This window comes from Peromyscus maniculatus, chromosome 9 (genome assembly GCF_049852395.1).
Source record: "Peromyscus maniculatus bairdii isolate BWxNUB_F1_BW_parent chromosome 9, HU_Pman_BW_mat_3.1, whole genome shotgun sequence".
In the NCBI taxonomy this organism is placed as follows: Eukaryota; Metazoa; Chordata; class Mammalia; order Rodentia; family Cricetidae; genus Peromyscus; species Peromyscus maniculatus.
In genome coordinates, this window is record NC_134860.1 from 30274704 (window position 1) to 30296481 (window position 21778).

The 21778-nt window shown below is 37.8% G+C and overlaps 1 long non-coding RNA gene across 11 annotated transcripts in view; it reads right to left on the reverse strand.

Annotated features, from left to right (window-relative positions):
- The window catches only part of LOC143267277 (uncharacterized), a 177470-nt gene that overhangs the window by 131706 nt on the left and 23986 nt on the right, over positions 1–21778 (reverse strand). For 5 of the 11 annotated variants that reach the window (XR_013042251.1, XR_013042247.1, XR_013042250.1 and 2 more), the window contains exon 5: positions 20903–21006. The exons of 4 other annotated variants lie outside the window; for them this stretch is intronic. This is a non-coding gene — a long non-coding RNA (uncharacterized LOC143267277). Of the gene's footprint in view, positions 1–476; positions 826–20902; positions 21007–21778 lie in introns of those variants that run through there. 2 more of the 11 variants (XR_013042249.1, XR_013042256.1) reach the window with 2 other exon arrangements.

Genomic DNA, 21778 nt, shown 5'->3' on the forward strand with positions numbered 1-21778 from the left:
CAATAAGGATAATATATTACATTATATCTTTGACTTACTGTAGGTTTTCTTACTATGATAATGGTATTATATTAATATAGGAAAATATATTTATTCTTCAGAGATGCTGACTGAAGTTTTTTTTGGATAAAGTGTTGTATATCCAACTTAAATTGTTCTTAAGTGTGTGTGTGTGTGTGTGTGTGTGTGTACATGTGCATGCATACATTAAGAGTGATAATGTGGTTGAATACTAAAATTGGCCAAATATGGTGATTTTCTTAGTGTATTTTAAAATGTTTACTGAAAGCTTATTATTATGCCTAATTTTTTCTTTCATTATAGGATCATGTATTTCTCTTCCAATAAAGGACAGCTAATTAGGGCTGTGCTTTCAGCCTACATAAATCGAATTGTAGTTATAAAGAGATCCATTACTTAAGATAAAATAAAATTACTTGCAAAACAGTGAGCACAGAGTTCTTCTTAACACATGCTTTTTCTTTATGTTTTTGTCTCCCACAAACTCCCTTTTATTGACTCTTCCAAGACATTCCAGTTTGTTTTTATACCACAAATGACTCTTTCTTCTCATATTCACACTTCATCAGTTTACATGCCATGTAATTAAATATTATAATTGAAACAAGTCCAACTGACAATAGAAAGTTTGAGGACAAAGTACAGCTGTCTTGTGGTAAGTAAATGACTGGGTGCGAATTTCCAAAGTCTTGGAAGTACAGGAGGGCAGCTCCTAGTGCCAAGCTTTTGGTGTGCTTTAGTATCAGTGAACTTGTCACCAGTTGAGCTGATCGATCTTCTGAGTGGAGTTTGGTCAGCTGGTTTCTGTTGTAGTAAAGTGTGGTGTAAATAAAATTTAATATTGCTCATAAGCCATTGAGTTTTGCTTGCATTAACTTCCCTTGATTAGATTAGCTTATACACGAACACTTCAGTCAAGATATTGCCAGGGACTTTTTCTCTAATGAAATGGAATAAAAGGGCCTCAGACTTAGGCTCTGTCTTCTGCAGCAACCGCAATCTCTCTGCATTTATGAATGCAATGACTCTGTTGTGTCCTGAAGACACTGGTTCTCAGCAATCCTTCCCAATCACTTGCTCTTGTCATCTTTCCAGCCCCTCTTCCATGATACTCTCTGAGCCTTTTGAGTAAAGAGAGTGATCTGTATGACTACAGTCGCATGTTCCCAGTACTTCTAAGGATCTCTCTTCTAATTACCACATACTGCAAAAAGCAGCTTTCAGATGAGGGCTGAGAGCTGCACTAATCTACTGGTATAAAGGTAAGTGCTTAGAAGGCAGTTTGATATCACAGTCATTTAACTTTTTCCAATATTAGAATTGAAACAAAAGGCTGAAAAAATGCTCAATCCATAAAGTGCTTGCTACACAGGCATGAGTATTTGAGTTTAATCATCAGAACCCATGAAAATAAAACAAAACACAGGTCAGATGCGTTCAGGAGTGCTTATAATTCCAATGCCAGAGAAAGAGAAAAGTGGATTCCTTCAGCCCACTAGTGAATCAGCCAAGCTAAACTATATCCAAGGTTGTCTGCTGACCTCTGCATCACCCATGCACATGTCCACGTGTGCCACCACCAGCAATGCCTCCCATAGACACACAAACAATATAAACACAAGAATCCAAATCAAGCCCACTATATTTCTTTGTTTTGTCTAAGTTGATTTTTAACCAAGGTGCCAATATAATTCGATATCAAATTATACTTTTTTTCAACAACTATAACTGTAACTGGATATCTACATAGATCACAAGATAAACTTGAACCTCAATTTTTCACCACACACAAAATCAAACTCAAAATGGATCATACATGCAAATTTAAAGGTCCAATCCATGAAACTTGTTTTTAAAAATTTGGAGGGAAAGTCCATAAATTGCAGTTGCTATAGAAGGTAAAGCCTAACTGAGGCCCTTTTGCTGGGGATGTCTTTCTGTGTGCTGTGAACATGTTGCTCTGATTGATTGATAAGTAAAACGCTGATTGGCCAGTAGCCAGGCAGGAAGTATAGTGTAGGTGGGATAAGCAGAGAGGAGAATACTGGGAAGTGGAAGGCTGAGTCAGGCAACGCTGCCAGCCGCCGCTGCCATGAGAAGTAAGATGTAAAGATACCAGTAAGCCACAGCCACGTGGCAACTTATAGATTAATAGAAATGGGTTAATTTGAAATGTAAGAACTAGATAGCAAGAAGCCTGCCATGGCCATACAGTTTATAAGTAATATAAGTCTCTGTGTGTTTACTTGGGTCTGAGCAGCTGTGGGTCTGAGCAGGACTGGAGAAAACTCCAACTACACTTTTTTATTCCATTTCATTAGAGAAAAAAGTCCATCCTTCAAAAAAGGACATTCTGTAAATGAATCACAAAAATCTTTAACAAGAGAAAAGAATGATGACTTTAGACTACATGGGAGGAAAATTGTCCTGTCTTCAGAATATATGACTAAGAATATTCAACTGTAAGCCAGACTGAGAAAGTGCTCAAAAGAATGTTTCTAATAATGTTGTTATATCAAGAACATATGCTTACAACTCTCTAAGAAGACTGGAAATCCAAGAAAATAAATTTGATTTTATTAACAAACACTGTGAGACCTATAGACTTGACCATACCACACCACCAATCCCTACGACCACTCCACACCTCACATAGTGGTCCTAAGTCCAGCTATTGGTTGGTATTTCTTTCCCCTTGCTGCTATGCCAAGGGCAAAATACAGCTTCATGAGTATTTCTAATTTTGTTCCATTTTAAATTTCTTTCCCACTCTATAGTATGTAACAAATTTGAAAACAGAGAACAAACTCCATTATGTATGTTAACCAGCTTCTTAGAACTGGTTCAATCCTGCTCCATTAATCATGCTTATCAATGAAACGTTTACATTAGTGACTGAAAATTAAGCAAGAAAGGGAATAGTAGTACTCTATGTGGTTCAGCTGTGAACAGAGTTGGCTTAGTTGTTGAAATGTGTTATGTTTTGAATTTAAAATGTTCCCTGAAGGCTCCAGTGTTTGAAAACTTGGCCCCAGATCATCGTGGGATGATGGAGATTTGGAGACATGGGGACTATAGGACCTAAGCAGCAGCTTGGCTACACGGGTGCTGTACAGGTTTCATAAAAACCAGCTACAAAAGGAGGCCTGGATCCAGGTTACTGGCAGGCAATACCTGGATCCAGGAAAAGCCTTAAGCTGACACCACCCAGGGATGGGCCAGTGTCTAAGGAGAAGAAACTGGCATCCCAAACATTCCAATTACCAGGTAAGATTAGATAAGGTCGCCCGGATGTCCCTGAGCCTAATAGACAACTATTTTCCTTTCACCAAGATACCCTAGACAAATGTCAGCCAATCAGGGTCCTGAACCCTGAAAATCCCTTCACCACAACCTCTACTATGATGAAAAAAAAAACCCCACCCTGCTCAGCACTCTCTGCTCTCGCTGCTGCAATGGACAGATGGAGAGTCCAAGCTCAAGTGTGAAATAAAGGCTCTTTGCTTTTACGGGGTTTGGTCTCCATGGTGGCCTTTTGGGGCCACTCATGACTTGGGCATAACAGGGACTAGCTTGCAGTTGTGAATGCCTGAGTTCTGATCAGAGGTCTCTGCTGCCTGGTCAGTTGTAGAGAGGTTAGCAGACTGCCTCACATATTCACTGTGTGGCCCACTCCTCCATGTCTTCCTTGCCATGATGAACTGTATCATCTCAAAACATGAGCCAGAATAACCCCTTCTTCCCTTACCTTGCTTCTTGTGAGGTATTTGGTAACAGCAATAAGAAAAGTGACTAATAGAAAATATAAGCACTGGATATAAACTTAACCACAGTTATCACTTTGTTAACAATGATGAATTGGAAAGCTAGGATTTGGGGGAGGAACTGAGAATTAAACCAGAAATCAAATCTTGTAAAATGTACACTGACTCACAAAATTATAATAAACCAAACTATAGTACCAAGCATATTTAATATCAGTTCATTCAGGTTTCTACATATAGAATAAAACAATAAACAAGTGGAAAAAGTTTAAGAAGCCCTTCTCTACTTAATTACCACAATGATTGTCCTCAAGCCATTGACATGTTTCCACAGGACTCCCCACCTCTGTCCTGCATAGTGCCTTCTAAGCCTTAGGGTCCTGCCACAGCAGTCCTTTGTACTTACAAATATGCATTCTGCTCCCTTCTACCACAAGCCCTTTGTGAATAAAGTGTCACCTCTTTCTGGGTCAACCTTCCTCATTTGGAGGATCTGATTAATGCATCCATCTAATAACAGCTTACAATCAATTACACCATCATTGTAAAGCCTTTTTGGCTGCCAGACTAAAGACATCAACCTCTTATAACAAGGGCTCTTGCTCTATGCACCTAAGTTCCACTCTAAGCCACCACAACAGTGTGCTTGCTTTTGCGGCTGTAAGGTAAATGTCTGTTTGAGGTCCTTATGTCCTATTGTATACTGGTTTATAAGCTCAATTAGGGCACCAACCTGGGCTTTGGTCTTGTTGTGACTTTGACCATTGCAACTTTTTGGTAAATGCTCACAGTTGAGTGATTAAATAAATAATAGAGAAAAGATCAATCTTCCACATAGCAGAAATTCAATAGTTCATGTAGTCTTTCTGCCCTTAAGGAGGGGTCTGTAATACCCACTAATCAAAAGCACATGTGTTGATTGCGCCACCAGTTTTAGTCCCATCACCATTATTTTCTAAGTACTACTGCTAGTGTTCAGGGAACAGAGATAGTTTCATATTGTTCTCCTCAGCAGCCCAAGGAGCTTCCTTAATCTTTCTAGGGTCTCAATTCAGGCAAACCTAAGAACCATGCAGAAAAGAATTCAGGATTAGCCAGTATTAAGCAGAATTGGAGATTTTATTAAAGATATTTTAATATAGTCTTTAAGCATGAGGATTGAAAGAAAAGAGAAGTTTTCAGTAGAAAAGAATTGCCAAGTGGGTGGTACAGGCTCCTCAAGAGAGAGTCACAATTATGTATATTGGCATTGCCCATATATAAGATTCTGGTGGATCCTAAGTTATAGCTCAAGGACTGGTGACACACCCTTCCCTACCTTCCTCTTCTCTCTTTTGATAAGTGAGAATACAGGAATCTCCAGAGATGCCAAGGTGGGTTATAATCTGACCAAGTAAAAACTGGAGCCACAAGGGATGGGAAATTTCTAGATGTTTTCAGATTTACAGCTGGAAAGGGAGATAGTCTTAGAATCCATGCATAAAACATTTACAAAAACCACTTTAAATTGTAGGTTTTGGTTTCAAATGTATTTGCTCATTCCCTAAACTACAAAGCAGAGTATATATTTTCCATTATTTCTGGACTTTTCAAATCTAATATTCTATATAACATGCAAGTTCTTTTTCTCCTCTAAAGTCCCTCCTTAGCCCCATCCCTGTGCATGCTGACAGACTACATTCAGCTCCAGACTCAATCCCAGATATCATGCCTGATTCTCCTTTCTCATATACTGTACATCTAAACTCAGCTTTACCCCTCTTCAGAACCCTATAGTGGATCCCCTAATTCTTAATTCCAAAATTTGCATGTGACCTTAAGATAGACCATGATGTAACTGTAGCAGAGATGCCATGCTGAGGCAGAAAGTGAACTGAGGATCTGGTGGCCGTGGGGGAGGTGGAGACACCTCTCAAATGAAGCTCCCAGGGTGCTTACAGCCAAACTCACAGCAAAATCCACATCTGCATATTTTTGGGCTTTTGTTTTTATATTTCTTATATTTATATTTTAAGTTCTAGCTGCTAGAAGAAAGAAAGAGAGAAATTAACCATTTTTCTCTCCCTGGTTCTGGCCAAAAGAGGAAATTATCAGTTCCAATCTCCCTTTAACAGTACAGTCGTCCTTTGTCACCTCTTCTGTCTACTTTTTCTGTCGTCCCCTTCCTTGCTGGTTCAACAGTTCTGGCAACCTCACTATGTCTCAAAAATACACATACTTAATGCAAAAATCTGCACGTCTTTGCCTGTGCCCAGAGATTTTCTTCTCGCAGATCTCTCCCTGCCTTAGCCTTGACATCCTTCAGAACACAGAATAGCCAATCACACTTACACAACTGTAATCCCAGCACCAAGACCATGGAGGCAGGAAGACAATGAGCTTCAGGGAAACCCAGCCAATATTGTGAGCTTCTGTCTAAAAAATTATTAAAAATACATCCTTACTGAAATGAGAGGCCCTTCCTCATCATGATTTAAGACAGTTCCTATTACTCTATCATTTATTATCATTTTGTGCTTTTAATGGCACTTATCACTAAGGACATTGCATTCCATGTTTATTAATTTATGTTTTTGCCACTATATTGTAAACTCTTGGAGCTCTGCTCATGTGGCTAAGCATCTAGGTTCTCAATAACTACCCCATGAATGGATGAATAAATGAATGAATATGAGTGTCAGTGTCCAACTATGTGGAATTATTCAGCAGTTTGGATTTTTCAAGTTCATTTGAATTTGAATAGAAAGTTAATAACTAAGACTAAAAGGGATAGCAATGCAAAATACAATTTAAAAATGATTAGCTGAGAATGATTGCCAGTCTCTACAAACCGCTTATGAAAAATAAAAACCTTATTGTTGTCACTTCCTAATTGATTTAAGAACCTTCAGGATCAGACAAATTATTTCTTTTTCAATTTCCCTTTAGCCTTCCTCTGAAAAGACTGCAATCAGCTTCTAATTCTGACAGCATTATAGCAATAATACTGTGTATCAATGCCGAAATGATATCATTTATAAGGGAAAACAGCAACATTGAAAGTAGTAATACTGTTAAATGATTCACCCTGTGACTACTGGGCAGGAAAAATATGAAATGTGGACAAAAGGTTGGTGTTCATTTGTCTCTGTTATCTTACCACAGGAGACTTATTACATTTCTGAGTTAAGCAATAAGAAAACAAAACTGAAGACAAATTAACACTGTGGTTTCTATCTTAGCTAATGCATACTTTACCTTTAAACTTCCAGGATGCCAGAGGAAAACTAAAAGTATTATTACATATTCTCACCTCCATTTCTTTTAAGGTAGAGTCACACTGCTCACTCACACTCCACTCTGTCCTCTTCTACATCCAGTCAACTAGAGTCCAATCCATTTTATCTGCTAATTAAGTCTCAAAGTCGCCAGCTTAGGTCACTTGATAGCCACTATCTATCTTCTTATTAAATTACAAAATAGCTACCTAAAAGGTCTCCCATAGTCACCTTTTCTTCCTTCTGGTCTACTCTATGCTACACAGTATTGATATTCTACTATATACAGCTGATCTAGGAACACACCCTGTTTCTTAAAAGCACACAGTGACCTCCCTTTGCTCTTGGGAAGATCCTGGTCTTTAAGTGGTATTGTATTGGTCTCAACAAATTCCCCAACCTCATTTTTGATTACTCCTGACTTATTTCTTTAGACAAGAGCCTTACTAACCTCTTGAAGCCCCTTTTAGGCATCATTCTAGTTTCAGATAAAAGGTGAGTTCACTGAGAAAGCATTTCAATCCCTTTAGACTAAAAGTCCTCTGTCATCCTCATAGCTCTGAACACTTTCATCCCAACTCATATGACAATTACAGATCAAATGTGCTCATATGTACAGTATTTCTCATCTAAATCACAGTGTACACATTCTGAAAACAGGTACCTTCATAGTATTACTCACTCTTATACCCCAGCATTTAGGATAAAGGCTATAGTAGAAAATTAATAAATATTTATGGCATAATGACATGAAAATACATATGATGCAAATGATGACAGGGAATTTAGGCTGCGTTTAAGAGAGAATTTTCTGAGCATCAGCAAACATTGGGCTGGGATTAAAGCTAGAAAATCATTTTATATGTAAATACTTAAAAATGGAATATATTTTTATCTACCTAGATCTTCACTGTTCAACACAACAGTGGCATATGCTTATTAACACTTCAGAATGTGGCTAGTCTTGAAATGTCCATTACAGAGACTTAGTTAAAATACATAAATCACTTTATTAATACTCTTAAATTATATATTAGTTATTTGTTGAAATGACATTTTGACTACATTAAATGAAACATGTTCTTATCTTTTTTTTTCCTTTTACCTTCAAAACAGTATTACTGGGAAATTCAAGATGTATAGGGCTCATCTTATATTAACTTTCTATTAGACCTTGGTGTTCTGTAATTTGAATGTTTTATGTCTTATCTCAAATATGTGTTGAAAAGTAATCCCCAGTCATAAGAGGTGAGGCTTTGAGGAGTTCCTAAACCATGAGGATCCCACTCCCATGGATGAAATCAGGGCCTCATTAAAAAGCCACAGGCCACTTAGGCCTTGTTCATCCTTGTATTCATCCTGCCATATAAGGACACAAAATCCTTCCCATACAGAGGACTTCATAACTTGGCAGTAGAGCTATGGCTCTGTACCAGACACCAAACACACTAGTGCCTTGACCTTGAATTTCCCAGTCTCCAAAATGTCAAGAAACAAATTTTTGCTTACTTTAAATAACATTTTGTTACAGCAGCAGGTTCAAAGACAATATCCTGCCTAAAGCTAGGCATGACATGACAGGACAAACCATGGACATGTGTGAGATGTGGTAAGGAGTCATAAAAACTTCTTGCGTTAACCCTGTGTTTCTGTTCCCCAGCACCTCTCAGACTCCCAGATGTCCCTGCGCTGTTTTACTACATGGACAAATATTTGCTCAATATATTGCCTCACTTGGCCGCATAGTCTTTACAAACTGAATTCCAAAGGCTCTCCTCATGCTTTTATTTAACCAATATCCTAGTTTGCAAAGTTCAACTTTCTTATTTTTCTGAATTATAAATGGTCAGTCTATTGATAGAAGGCTTAGAACAAATCTTGGTATAACAAGTCATTTCTACCCAAAGGAACTAGAAAACAAACAATGCAAGTGGCAATTGTGTTTAAGAATGACACACAAAGTTTTATGAATTTCCTTTGTATCTCTGAAAGCTTCACATACATATGCATGAGAGCATGTGCGTCCATGCACAACCTCAAACACATGCATGAGACACTTTTAGTACAGTCATTTAAGTTTGGTCATTTCTACACATTCTCTTCCTCTGAAAATCCCAACAAAAGTGACCACAGGATCCATCTTGATTTCTTAGCATCTAACATAGCACAGTGCTTAGCACAACATGAGCACTCAGCAAATCTTTCCTTGAATTCATTGAATGAACATTATTTTCCTTATTCTGGCTCTTTCCTGCCTCTAACGTTAACATTTAGTGTGGTGGTTTGAAAGAAAATGCCCTCCATAGGCTTACTACTAGGAGGTGTGGCCTCTGGGAGTAGGTGTGGTGGTATTGGAGGAAGGCTTTGAGGACTCATATGTGGTGGTATTGGCGGTAGGCTTTGAGGACTCATATGTGGTGGTATTGGCGGTAGGCTTTGAGGACTCATATGCTCAAACCAGGCCCAGTGTGACATTCTCTTCCAGCTGCCTGCCAATCCAGAAGTAGAATTCTCAGCTCCTTCTCCAGTACCATGCTTTTCTGCACACTCCCCGCCATGCTTCCCACTATAATGATAATGGACTAAACCTCTGAAACTATGAGTCAGCCACAATTAAATGTTTTCCTTTTTAAGAGTTGCCATAATTATGGTGTCTCTTCATAGCAATAGAACCCATAACTAAGACATTTAGTATAAGTTCAATTTATAGGATTGTGCATAATGAATTACTATAGACCAGGGTTTTATTTAATACCATTTCATGAGTATTATTCTGTATGGATAAATCAAAGATAGAGTCTTCAACTTCCTTATAATGCCTAGAGTTAATATATAAGCACTTCAAAGTTCCAATATATAATAAACCAACAAATTGTAATCCTTAAACCAAACACTATTGTGCTATACACACACAGGACTGGACAACCAAAATCAGCAATTGATGCCATCTTGGGCAACATGGTAAGTTTATGAGTAAAACCATTATTCATACGACTTTGTCAATTTATTCCCAAACCTAAGCTATAGTTTAAGATAAGAGACTTGCACAGAAGTACAAAAGCCAAATGATTCATTTAAATGTGAATTCTATAGCTATAATTTAAAAATTACATCAAAATATATACTGAAATTTTTCTTAGATTAGATTTTGATGAGTGTAGAAATAAATAACTGCACAGAAATAATGAGCTAGTATGAACAACCTTCATGTTTGACCAGATTCAGCCGAGCCCTTGCTTCTATGTGAGGACACTCACTGAGAGGCACTGCAGCATCCTCCTAACTGCCAAAGCTCAACAGCATGAGACAGACAAGCAAACTTGATAGTCAGGAGCTCCTGAGAGTGCCTTTGTTTCAACCAAAGTATCTGGTAACATAAACAGTTGAAGGACACAGAAGCAAACAGCCATATTTGGATACTTTTTCTAATCAGAGAGCAAAGTGTACCACTGGGCTGAGTCCAAGAGCTGAATGAAATCTGAATATTAACTCCTCAGGTTTAAGCTAGAACTTCAGTTTCAGGATTTTTAATTGGATGATTCTCACCAAGGAGTCACAACCTCAAGACAGAGGTTGCTTTGTTTCACAGCATGTTTTTCTTTGACACTGGTAGCCCAGATAGCTGTATTCTCTGCACAATGGGATTTAATCACGAAAGGTAAGTCTGTGTACTTTGTAAACATCAATAGTCAACTAGCATTTATATATATGAACGGCTAATTTGACCCATTGACACAGCCATTACTATTTCATCTCTAGTGACCACAGACTGCCTTGTTGATAGTCTATAAAAATGTGGATGGAAAATTACAGTCCCATTTCAGTCACTGGCAGTGTGTTGTAGGCATCATGGCAGTCACCTCTAACCCTTACATTTTCCCATAAACAAAAGAATTGGTTGTTGAAGCAGATTCAATCAGTTTACACCCATTAGCTGTGCAGTTGAATTCCTTTCTTGTTAAGAACTACAATTTAAGAGCTTGGTGTGATGTCGCAGGTCTTTAATCCCAGCACTTGGGTGACAGAGGCAGGCACATCTCTGAGTTGGAGGCCAGCTTCGTCTACAGAGCAAGTTCCAGGACATCGCAGTTATGCTGGGAAACCTTGTCCAGCAAAACAACAACAACAAAAAGAACTACAGTTTACTTTGGTCCCATACAAACTCACAAATCTCCAAGTAACCTGTTGTGAGATGCTAGGGAGCAAGGAAATGAGAGCTATAGTACAAAGAGACATGAAAGAAAAATGAGATTCTATATAGTGATGATAATACATGAAAAAGCTCTGAGAATCATAAATTAATTTAGGACACTTTATAAGTTATAAATTGATTGTTTGAGAATTCAACTCACATTTGTAATAGTATGTTTCTATAAGAAATGTGACCCAAGGCTCCTACAATCCCTCCTCCCTTTCTTCAGGAGAACTCCAGGAGCTTGGTCTAGTGTTTGGCTGTGGATCTCTGCATCTGTTTCCATCAGTTACCGAATAAAGCCTCCCTGATGATAATTAAGGTAGTCACCAATCTGATGACTGTGGAGTAGATGGCCGGTTCAGTCATCTTCTCCACTATTACTAGGAGTTTTAGCTGTCATCATCCTTGTGGATTCCTGGGAGTTTCCCTGACACCAGGTTTCTCTCTAACCTTGAAATGCCCTCCCCACATCAAGACATCTCTTTCCTTATTCTTCCCCACCATTCCACTCACAACTGGCCTCCCTTGCCCAGCTTGCCCAACCTGTTCCTTCAAGTTCCCATTCCTCCATCCCCCCACCCTGTCCCCAGTTTACCTAGGAGATCTTTGCTATTTCCCCTTCCCAGAGAAATCCATGCATCCCTCTTTGGGACCTCTTTGTTATCTAGCCTCTCTGGGGTTGTGGATTGTAGCCTTTACTTTATTACTAGTATCCACTTATAAGTGAGTACATACTATTTTTCTTTCTGAGTCTGGATTACCTCATTCAGGATGATTTCTTCTAGTTCCATCTATTTGCCTGCAAATTTCATGAGGTCATTGTTATTTTTACAGCTGATTAATACTCCATTGTGTATATGTACCACATTTTCCTTATCCATTCTTCAGTTGAGGGGCATCTAGGTTGTTTCCAGATTTTGGCTATTATGAATAATGCTGCTATGAACACAGCTGAGCAAGTGCCCTTGTGGTATGATCGAACATCCTTTGGGTATATGCCTAAGATTGATATCACTGGGTCTTGCATTAGATTGATTTCCATTTTTGTGAGAAACCATCATGTTGATCTCTAAAGTGACTGTACAAGTTTGCACCCCCACCTGTAATGGGGGAGAGTTATCCTTACCCACATCCTCTCCAACACAAGCTGTCAGTGTTTTTGATCTTAGCCCTTCTGACAGGTATAAGATGGTATCTCAGAGTTGCATTTCTCTGATGATTAAGGATGCTGAACAATTCTTTAAGTGTATTTTGGCCTTTTGAGATTCTTCTGTTGAGAATTCTCTGTTTAGATCTGTATCCAATTTTTAATTGGATTATTTGGTTTTTTGATGTCTAGTTCTTGAGTTATTTCTATATTTTGGATATCAACCCTATGTCAAATGTAGGGTTGGTGAAGATCTTATTCCTAGTCATTTCTCAGCTACACGACTGTGCATGTGCTGTCCAGCAGACTGGCAAAATGCTTAGTCACTCCAGGACCTCATGTCCTATGTAATCAGTTTGCAACATGACCGATCACATGAGTATGCATGGTGTAGCTACTCAAGCCCATATAAGCATGCTCAAGGTGACCTATAAAGGCAGGCTCCATCTGCTCCCTGACCTCTCTTCTGCACCTCCCTTTCCAGTAGGCCTATTTGTACGTTCCCCCTTTCCCTTCTCTAATTAAACTCTTATAGTGGGTTCCATTGTACCTCCTGTTTTCACATGCCTGGTAAATAGCACCACAAATAAATAACACTTTTCCCATTCTGTAGACTGCCATTTTGTCTTCAGACTCAGGGTGAGGGGGTAAGGGGTGGGAGGGCAGGGGGTGGGAGGCCTGGGGGATGGGAGGTGGGGGCGTAGAGTGGGGGGTGGGGGAGTCAGAGACATGATGGTGGAACCCACAGAGAGGGCTGACCTGAGCTCTTAGGAGCACATAGACTCTGAACCAACAGTTAGGAAGCCTGCATGAGACCGACCTAGGCTGTCTGCATGTGTGTGACTGTAGTGTAGCTTGGTCTGTTCGTAAGGCTCCTAGCAGTGAGATCAGAATCTATCCCTGGCACTTAGCTGGATTTTGGGAATCTATTCCCCATGCTGGATTACCTAGCCCAGCCTTGATGCAGAGGAAGGAGCTTGGTCCTACCACAACTTGATGTGCTATGCTTTGTTAAAGCCCATGGCAGGCCTGCTCCTTCCTGAATGGAGATGGAGGAGGAACTGATGGGGAGGCAGGGAATTGGAGGAGAGGAAGGAGGGGAAACTGGGGTTAGTATGTAAAATAAATGGAAAAATGTTAATTAAATAAAATAAAATTTTTTAAAATGTGACCCAAATGATATTCTGGAATATCAAAAAAGTTAAAATGAAGGGTAGAAGAGATAGTATTTGCCAATTGTTTTTAAAATCAAAGAAATTTATTGATTTACACAGTTAGTAATGCTCTTTGAGCAGGTAGTCAATTGAATATAGCATAAAGGCTACTTGTGGCTTTAACAGAATACAAGATGCATGGGTACAAAAGAGTCATAAAATTATCATGATGAGGGCAAGAATGTGGCCAAAGGAGGCAGTTATTGGAGAAATAATTCAAAATAGCTGTTAGAAGTTGAAGGGCAGACAGTTTTCTATACAAAAATAAATAAATAAAATAATATTTCTTGAGGTAGAAGAAAATATAAGTTTAGTAAAACCAAGAAGACAATAGATGAAACCTTGCAAGCAATCTGGGCTCAGGGTGGTACTTATGAGTTCATATTAGAATTTTGTTTTAGTCTGAAGACAGTTGGAACCATTAAAAGGAAGAACTGGTTCTCATTTGCATTGGAACTCATTGGCAAACTCATCCAAACATCATGTAGAAAAGTTAGAGAAGGATACATTAGAGGTATAGAATGCAGGAAAATCATAATTCTACTTAGAGATAGAAGGTTTTATGTGCATGAACATAAATATAAGGCCTTAAGAGTTATTTTAGAAATGAATGAAACAGAAACAAAGGAAATAGTACAAAGAATCTAAGAACTGGTTCTTTGAGAGGAAAAACAAGATCAACAGACCCTTATCCCAACTATCCAGAAAGAAAGAGACCCAAATTAACAGAATCAGAGGTGGTCAGGGAAAAATTATAACAAACTCCAAAGATATCAAAAACAGTATAAGGAATACTTTAAAAATCCTTAGTTAAAAAACAGCCTACGAATTTGAAGGAGAGTGAGGAGAGTTATACGGGAGAACTCAGAGACAGGAATGTGAAGGAAGAAATGTTGTAATTACACTATAATCTTAAAAAAACTCTATGCTTCATTAGGTTAAAAAAAAAAGCTATAAGAAACTGATGGGTTTCTAGATTCAGCTGAATCACCAAAGATAAACCAAGAAGATGTCAACCAAATGAAAAAGGTTGGGACCAGATGGATTCACAGCAGAATTCTACCAAACTTTCAAAGAAGAAGTACAACTAATATTTCTCAATTGATCTTTTGAAAGAAAGAAACTAAAGAAGTCCTTCCCATTCCTTCTGACAAAGCCAGTATTATATGAATACCAAAGCTAGGTGGAGACACAACAAAAGAGAAGTAAAGTGAGTTTCTATTTTTAAGCTCCAGAAAAGTAGTGGCATAGTTTACCAAGATGATATTAGAGAGGAGGTCCTGCTTGGACAGCAGATGTATAGTTTAATTTGGATGCATGAGTTGAAGGTACCTAGAGAACATACAAAAACTGATATACTGGTGGCCATCTGTGGCTAAAACTCATGAAAGATAATTTGGGTTTAAATATGAGCTTTCAAACCACATGGACACAAGTTGGAAACCTAGAAGAAGAAAACAAATTCCCCTCAGAAACATACGAGATGAAACATAATCAGAACGCTGAAGAGTAGAGAAAGAAGGAATAATGGCAGAATGGTTTTGGGAAAAAAAGGGATGCCATTGATGCAACATAAAAGGATTTCACAGAAGAGAAAGTGGTCAACGAGGATGATCACCTAAGATGAAGACTGGTAACTATCAGCAAGAGTGAGCTCCTTGGCAGGAACTATCCACTTTGGGAAGAAGGATATGGTGGAACAACTCAGGGCAGGACTGCACTGTAACAGCCTAAGATGCAGATGACAGATGAGTAGATGATCCATCTCTTAAGGGGCAAATAAGAGCAATATATGTGATGAAGGTAACCAGGGTTTCAGATAGATGAGGATCTGTTTTATTTTGTTTGGTCCCTTGCCCAGGTTAAGCAGACAGCAAGAAAAAAGAATTATTTGAAGAAATAGGAAAAAAAAAAAACTTGAGTAATCCAAAGATGAGAAGAAGTAGAAAGGAAAGAGAGCATGGGATTCAAAGAGCAGGTAGAACAGACTGTATCCTTTATTGGAGGAAAGAAGAAAAGGAATGGGGCTAAGAAAAGAATGGGTAAGGTAGTCCTTTCACTGCTGGGATCAGGAATATTCCTTTTCACGGTCTCCACAGTGTCTGTACCACAACAGAGATGAGCCATCAGCTGAGAAAAGGCAGTGTGCATGAAGTGACAGCACAGAGGGACTAGTGTTGTTGCATGAGTTATTCACACAGGCATGGAGGGCATCATGACCAATGATATGATTGCAAAGGAAAAACCAAGGCATGAATGGCCTTAATTCATATGCAGAAAGTTTTTGATGAAATAGATATGGTGGCCATGCTGTAATTCCAGAAGCTAAGAGAGCAGCACATTCCACAGCAAGATAGAGGGTGTGGTGAATGTTGCTGGATGGTGAACGGCTCACAGACAGGAAGGTGAAGAAGGAATGGATTGGAACTCCATTGTGGGGTGAATAGTAAATGACAGACCATTATCTTAGTGCTACAGCCTGATGATTTGATGATATCACTCCGTCTAGAGAATGAGTATGAACTGAAAGTATTCCCTACATTTGGCAATTATCTGATCCAGGTATTATATGGTCCACTGGTTCTGACTGGAAGCATTTTCAGCCTTGAAATCTGTCAATATCAATCTCTCCCATCCATTATTCAAGGCAAAGTCTATAGTCCTTGAGGAAAAAGTTTTATATGTTATCTGAGGTATTGAGGGATACCACATCCTAAATTCTGCATACCCTGGATGATGGACACATTTAAAACTTAATTAATAAACACATTTCCACTCATATTTCCAGGTTTTTCTTAACATTGAGTGCTTCATTTCAAAGGGGAAGTTTCATTACACAATATTCTAAACTGGTGTCTTATTTATTATGGTTAAGTGCCACCTCACAATCATACCACAAAGGGAAATGTAGCAACAGAGCAAGCAAGGATACACAGGACACACTTCATTCATTACAAGCAACAGAAAACTTGAGGGCATTAATATTGTTTCAAAGCAGAAAAGGAAAAAAAACCCTGAACTTTATAGTTGATCAGTTTCACATGTGTAACAAAAATTAAAATGTAATGGTGACAGACTCTTGAAAGCCAGAAGAGAGGATAGGTAGGTGGTGGGTAGATGGATGACAGGAAGACAGACTGATAGAATCAGAAACTTCAATTAATATTCATTAAAATTTGTTCTTTAAAAGTGGAGAGATCTAAGACTGCATTTGAATATTTAAATAACAACAGAAAAGCAACTGTGATTTAAAAAAAATGAACAGTTTATTCTGTGCTTGTCTTCAGTGAAGCTTAACATGCTTTACATGTAAGGCCAGACACAACCTCAGAGAATTAAATTGGAGAATCATGAATAAATTAATCTGTTCAAAAACACATAGGAAGAAAGCCTGAGCTTAATAAAATCTCAGTATTTCATGTAAAAGACTGTGATTAAAGCATGCTGAGATTATCCTAAAAGATATTTTTTAATTACTTTTAAGTAGTAAAAAATTATAAACTAGACACAAAAGAAAAATGAAGGAAATGAAAGGCTTGAATTCTTTTTAATCTTAGATAGAACCTTACTTATCACAAACATTTTAGCAATCATGATCAGATATGCCTAGTAATTGTCTCTGAGTGAAATAAATGCAGTATTCTCAGGCAAATGAAAATTTAAGCTAGGCTCAACACATGTGCCAAGTTATAGCCATGACCAATCATCTTTAATGATATCAAGGTTAAGAAAGAAGGTAAGGGTGTAAATGGGGAAAAAACAGATTGGAGGATACTAAGGAAGCATGGTAATTAAATCTCGAGTCTATCTACAGTGGGCTTGAGATGGGTCCTTAGAGACCCCATTTGTTTCTCATTTATACTACATCTTTCCTTATAAATGTCAGCTAGAAAACAGTATCAGCTCTTTCCCCCAGTGCCGATGCAGCTGAAGAGCCAATCTGATCATGTGACTCTCTCTAACCAAATGATTGTGTTATGTGTTGAGCCAGGTGTTGCAGTCACATCACCTTACAGACTGAAGTAAAATGATGATACTGTTATTAGAAGAGAAAATAGATTGCTTTGGTAGTTAATTTTGTTTGTCAACTTGATTGGATTGAAAAGTGCTTTAATAGATTAGTTAAGTGAATCTGTAAGGACATTGCCAGGAAGGATTATGTCATGACGATTCTGACCTAACCAATAGCTTAATCTATTGATAGATTCAAAATCTGAACAACCTGTTGAAAGGTGGTAAGAACTGAAGGGTAGAGCCTTTTTAGAAGAGGTAAGTTGGGGATGTAGCTTTGAAGAACATATTTGGCTCTAACTTCTTTGTGCCTCAATCTGCTTTCTGTTTACTATGATGGTGTTCCACCTTATCACATGCCCCATTTCAGCACAGCCAAAGATTATAAACTCAAGCTTCTAGGGATTTTGTCACAATGGTGCAAAAGTAACATCCTTGTGGAGGAAACATATTTCAACAGTACTAAACTAACATAGCAGTAACTCTGATTGACATGAAAAGTTAAGGAACTTGGCTAATCTGTGAAGACAAAATGATACCCAAGCATGTCCTTGAACATTCCTCTTGCTGAGGATGAGGTGTCATTATCAACACTGCATTAAGAACACTTGTAAGTGCAAAGAAGAAAAACAAAGCTGATATAATTAGAATGTTTTCACCAGAAAGACTTATTAATCTGTGAAGAGCTGGACTCATGATTAACACATAAACCACTAACCCCCATGATTTCAAACAGGGAACCCATGAGTGTCAAAGTTGTGATCTCAAAAGGATTTAGTTGCTCACTGGAAAGCTCTGAACTGCTTTCTTTGTAGTCATAAAAAGAAATTAAAAAGGAATTCATACAGAGACACAAAAATAGTATTATAATGTAATACATTGAATAATGTTTATATTAAAATTATCCAGCTGCTAATGTTGTCTGAGCTGGATGTGGACACCTAATGAGCTTGGGCAGCTACCCAAAAGGACCCATCCAGAGAACTGAACAATCGCTGGAAAGGCAAACACTCAGCATGGGCTTTCTTCAAAGGGTAAGTAGAAAACAGCAGGGCCAGGAGCTAATCACAGGGTTTTAGGGAAAAAATGTTACCTTTTTGTTAGTACCTATTTGGAAAACACTAGTGATATTCCCAACCAACTATGCTAAATGTGTAGCGTTATGAGTTAATGGGTAATCACAATAATATATGTGCAATCAAACAGTGATAACATAAAAATGGGTTAAATTTCTCTCACTGATTATGGAACTCTCATTGAAATTCTGTATCTACTAAATCAGTAGTAGTACCATTATTCCTTTACATTTTGCAGTAAATGAATAGAAGCATGCAAGAATGAGGTAAACTGTTTGGTGAACATTGGAAGTTTTCAGGTAAGTTTGACCTATTTTAAACTCATGTGAAAAACATGGAGTGTTTGCTTATTCTTGGAAATATATATTTATGTCATAGAGATTGATTTTATAGTATTTTAAACATTTTAAAAATGTTATGTATGCATGAATTTATCTGCACTATGTGAGTAGAGATGCTCATTGAAGCCATGGGACTTCAAATCCTGGGAACTGGAGTTACAGGCTGTTGTGAGCCATTTGATGCTGGTGCTAGGAGCCAAACCCAGGTCCTCTGCAAGAACAATGAGTTCTCTTAATCATTGATCAATTTCACTAGACCAAGGCTATTTTTAAAGTATAGCTAAAATACTTATACCTTAGCTATCCTTGCTTACACAGGATTTTTGAGCAATTTAGAAAAGATGTCTATTAAGGATGGGTCCACCCCACTGTACATGCAATTTAGTGAAAAGTTTTTGCACAAAGATAAAAGGTATTCTCTTCTCTAGAAGACTTTAAGTGGTTAAGAGGGATCAAGTCAGAATCCCTCACCTCCCATATTAGTTAACTTTCCTGATGCTGTGGAGAAACATTCTGACAAAAAACAACGTAAGTAAAGAAGAGCTTGTTTTGGCTCAGTGTTCAACAATAGTGGGTAAATTGAGGCAGCTGGAACTTGAAGCACCTGGCTATGTTGCATCCATAGTGAGAAAGAAGAGGCAATGAATGCTTGTCCTCAGCTCACTTTCTTCTTACACAGTCTAGCATACTAATTCAGAATAGTGCCACCTGTCCAGGTTTTCCTGCCTCAATCAACCCAATCAAGGAAAGCCCACATTGGCATTCCAAGAGGCCCTTCTCCCAGGGGCTTCTAAAACTCATCAAATTGAAAACTGAGATTAGCCATTGGATTCTCTCCACTTCAGTGTTGTTAAATGTCCTTACAGTTAACCTGTTACAATAATGGTTCATCCCATAAAGCACAAAATAATTATAAAGAACAAGGCAGCAATTATCTTTCTTAATTTTTTATAGAGTCATTTCCCTATGGTCAGGATCTATTCATAAAAGATTTGATTAATATAATTAGCAGCTGTAATAACCACTTCATAGAATGTTTTTATTAAAAATTAAGATCTCAAATTATTTTCAACCCATTCTTCCCCACTCATGCTTTACCCCCTGGAGGCTAGGTAATCTAAAATAATTAGAAGGGGAGTCAAAAAATATAATTTGTACACAAAGATTCTCTGGTCTAATCTGATGAAAAATTTCAAATTACAATATAACTACTGTAGAAGTTATTTTTACGTCTTTTTTTGTATTGGTGAAGATTATTTTTGTTTTTCCCCAACAACTTCCAATGGCTGTTGTGATCAACTACAGTCTCTCATTCTAATTCTAAGAGCTGGGATACACTGAGAGCAAGGAAAATGGAGGAAAAACATCAGTGATGAGAAAAACGAATCTCTTTAATCATAAAACGCAAAATGAATTCAATTTGCACAATAGTATTCTGATTTTTCAGCTAAAGGATCATAGAATTCTTTGTGTTTACTTTTCATTAGGAATGAATACTGATCACATTCTCTTCTGGCTCACTAGCAGCTAGGAAATAAGCTTGCTCCTCTTAGCTGTTAGATTCTGTAAGCATATTCTGCAAGCTGAGGCTTGCTCTGTGCATTGAAGTGGACAGAAGTAGACTGTGAGCCAGCTTTGAGTTTCAGCTTTTGAATAGTTATTCTTATTCTTGGCAGAATTCTTGGGTGAGATGAAGGGAGTTAAACTAATAGATGGTTATAGTAACAATAACAGCTGTCATTAATTGACATCCTGCTGCACATCTAACACTTGATAGGCTTTCATAGTTAATTTTCATATCACAATTATTCTAAATCAGCAAAGAAGGTGATTGTATAGGAACGAAGCTAAATCTTGAAAATGTCAGAAAACTTACTCATATCCTAGAGAGGTACAGGTGTCAGAATGCACTTGGATCAGAAGTCTCAAAAATCAATCTTCCATGACTTCTTGCATATTTACACGGTGATTGAAAGCAATCTATGATACAGAATAGACACATCTACAGTTTTTCTTTCTCACCTAACTAAATATGGTAATTCTAGAGGTACTATACTAAGTTCTAAAACATGTTAGTGGCAAACATGAGTGTGCCCAATGAGTAAGATATAAACTTAGGGAATGTAGATTGCTACTGCCAAACTTATTAGTGTGTCTTATAGCACATTTCTCAGTATTAACTTAGATGTTTTACATAAATCATATTTTTCTTTAGAACTGATAAGATACAAAGCAAATGCTTCAGCCTTGAAAATTGATTCCAGAAAAAAATTCTAAAAGTGTTTTGGAAAAAGATAGCATCTGAGTGGTTTCTAAAATGGCTACATTGAGAAGCTGGGTCAGGTATATTCATTTTCTAAAATCTATCAGATGACTTTAAAGCTGCCTGCTTGGATATATAGTGAGTACTTAATCTATTCACCCATCTATTCAGTAGCATGTAGTGTGTATTGACCACTGTGGACACTGGTGATATAGCAGCAACTAAGGTAAGTATAGTCTCTGTTCCTGGAGGACATATAGAGAAAGAGAAAATAAGCAAAACAAACAAAATAGCTACAGATCAGGGGTGAAGGAACTGCTTCTATAGAACAATAACTAAAGGAGACATTCCATTTTATATGGGGGGAAAACTACTAAAAATTGAAGGATGAAAAGAAGCTAAATATGAAAGTACCAAGACTGCAAAGTCACCAAGACAACAAAGTTACACAAATTTTGGAAACTATATGTAGCTGGTATAGAAGAAAGT